The sequence below is a fragment of the Oreochromis aureus genome, linkage group 3, assembly GCF_013358895.1.
Source record: "Oreochromis aureus strain Israel breed Guangdong linkage group 3, ZZ_aureus, whole genome shotgun sequence".
In the NCBI taxonomy this organism is placed as follows: Eukaryota; Metazoa; Chordata; class Actinopteri; order Cichliformes; family Cichlidae; genus Oreochromis; species Oreochromis aureus.
The window spans coordinates 48745516-48748515 of NC_052944.1; positions in this window are offsets into that span (position 1 = coordinate 48745516).

The following is a 3000-nucleotide window of genomic DNA, read 5'->3' on the forward strand; positions in this document are numbered from 1 at the left end:
GAGATAATTTGACTGGTCAAAAATAGTCTGACTGGTGTTCGTGAATCTGTCATTATGGAGACAATCTCAGCACAGGAATATCTATGGAAGCGAGGACCTTCTAAAGAGTAAGGACAGCTAACACTGACAACATTTTCTTAAATTTGTTTTGAGATCCGAACATTTTCAAAAAAAAAAAAAAAGAGAACATGTCTGAAGGTGTGGGCATTCAGGACTGAATGATAACCACTTCTCATTGAAATCTAAAACATTTTTGAAAAATTACATTTGAAAGAGAGGAGCTCAGAAATTCTTTTGCTTATCTGTTATAATTTTTGATCCATTGGTTTATTTTTCATATTAAAAATAGCAAAAGTTTCTAATGATGAAGTCAGGGTATGTGCAAGTAATCCCTGTGAGACAAATGTTCATACCAGGCTTGATTGCTCATACCGAGGCTCATACTGAGGATTCTGGCATGTTGTTGGCTATGAGCTCTTGCTAATTTTAGCTTTAATTGCTTTTTTGAAACCTTTATTAAACTGGTGAGGGTGATTTAAGTGTTCAGTTAGTTTAGTTGATACATAATTTTCCCCACAGGTTAGAGGGGAGTTATACCTCTGTGTTAATTCTACATCTGCATCTGATGTTATTGTTTAGCTGGCGTGATACAGTCCACGGTTATCAATGAGCCAGTATAAAAAGTATGTGGTATAACCGGTTTGTGGGCTACTATTGCTTGTGCTGTTGTTGGTCTAACATATAAAGTTCTATCAGAAAGAGGTGAAGTAAAGCCGACTGTTTAAAACCATGAAAAGTGATTACTGGATCCACTGTCTGCATACTGATTTTATGATTTTTAACTTTGATGGTTTTTCATGTTTCTCCCATTTCCAGTGAACTCTGCTATCAATCCCTTCCCTTGTCAACTAATCAGCATTTAAAAGATGTAAAAGTCACACACAGCTAGTGATATGCTGCTGGGTGGACTGTGTGGGAACACTTCTGTGGTGGTTAAAAACTCCTCTCTGTACACTGTTTGTATGGACTTGACTTTGAAGGTAGGAAGGGTCCAGCCAAAATAACAATCCAAGGTGCCTCTCCTTTACATTTCACTTGACTCTCATAATCCTAATGTTATAGTAACAGCTCCATTATCTGTTTAAATCATGTTATGCATTTTCCTTCTGAAATGAATTGTCAGTGCCAACATTCACTCAGTCATTGCACACTCCAATGACTTAAACAGTCACTTTTTCAGAAATGTTTTGGTAGAAAAGGGGCATGCTGGGAAATATATTGCTTGTACTTCCTGACCTTTGGTCATCCACTGAACTCAACCATGTTTGTTGGCAAGTGTCTTGTGGAGTGGTTTGCTGGTACAGCGGCAGCAAGCAAAGCAAAAAAAAAGTGTTGGTCAAAAGAGGAAGGAGAGAGAGAGAGCAGGGTGAGGACACCAACTGAGCACAAGGCCTGAACGATGAAGCTCGGATGGCTGCGTAGGAATGGAACTTTGTTACCACTTATATGTTGAACATATACATTCGAACTGCAACATGACTGTGTGATACATGCAGCACCTGCTCCAGTGGAAACAAGTTTTGAGTCAGGAATTTTATAAATGAGAGTACTTGTTGTACGCTGACTCATCACATCAGTTTGTGAGGACCTGTGGTAAATGAACTTCTCTTTGTTCCACACTTACAAACACCACAGCTGCACAGCTGTGTTTTTAGATGTGATGTCATTTTAGTGAGTCCGAGTGTGTTTTGTTCTTGGTAGAAGATGCTGTAAGTTTAAAGCGCAATCGTCGCATCCGCTGACGCGACCTCTGACGGTTGTCGTCCATGGTGCTGATTAAAAGCTGGAATGATGCTACTGTTAATATCGATTATGACTAGGGATGGGTATCGTTTAGGTTTTATCCGATACCGGTGCCAAACCGGTACTTTTGAAACTGTGTCGGTGCTTAAACGGTGCTTAAAGAATGGAGAACACAAAATTGGTCCAAAAACCTCTCATGTTTAACTGTTTTTTTTGTAAAAAGATAACAATGTTAGCCTTTTCTGCAGCTATAGGACATATATGGTCTCACTCTTGGCTGGAAGCAGTGCTTAATCAATGGAAAAAACACAAACTTTGTCCAAAAACCTCTCATGTTTAACTGTTTTCCACTTTTTCTTTGGTCATTTTAGCCTTTTTGGCCAGGGTGAAGGGAGTATCTGCCATCAAACAAGAAGACAGCCGCATGTAACTACGACGGTGTTTGCTAGTTCACCTTACATGCATTAATGTAATAACGTGATTAGCGTACTCAACGTTAATTACACACGAACAACATGAAGCTACTCACGCAGAGGAGAACGGCTGCTGCTGCCATCATCATCCTCATCATTTCTGCTACGCTGACAGGGCTAGGGGCCAGGACTCTCCTCTTCGGGTTTTTGGGGGATGTTGCTAACTCCAGGTCCGATAACAGGCACCACACCCGCAGTAGATGTGCTCGGTGTGAGGTCTCGCAGCAAGCTATCAAACACGGCGCATTTCTCGGCTTTAAAAAAAAAAAACGTTATGCGTCGCCAGGTGTTTCATCAGATTTGAGGTGTTACCTCCTTTGACAGTATCACAGTATCAGCTTAAAGCACTTGTTGCAGGCTGCTGAGTTTGCATCTTTTGCTGTGAAGTACAGCCAGACTTTGACCGCTTCGCCTTGGGCATTTTTAATCTGTAGCTCTGCTCTAAAAGAACGTACGTACCTGGCCCCGCCTACTATCCTTGGAAACGTAAAATGATTGGCTAGAATTGGCTCAGGAAAATAAAGCACCGAAATGTGCGCTGCTTTTCGGTCTGGTTACTACCGTTTGTCAGAACCACCGGACACCGGTACCCATCCCTAATTATGACTATATCCTGTTATTTTTGCACTTACAGTGTGTGTGAGAGAGAGCGACAGAGATTGAGAGATGCCATGTTTGCTCAGGTGTAACAGGGCTCTGAAGGTGCCCCCCTAAAAAACTGCCC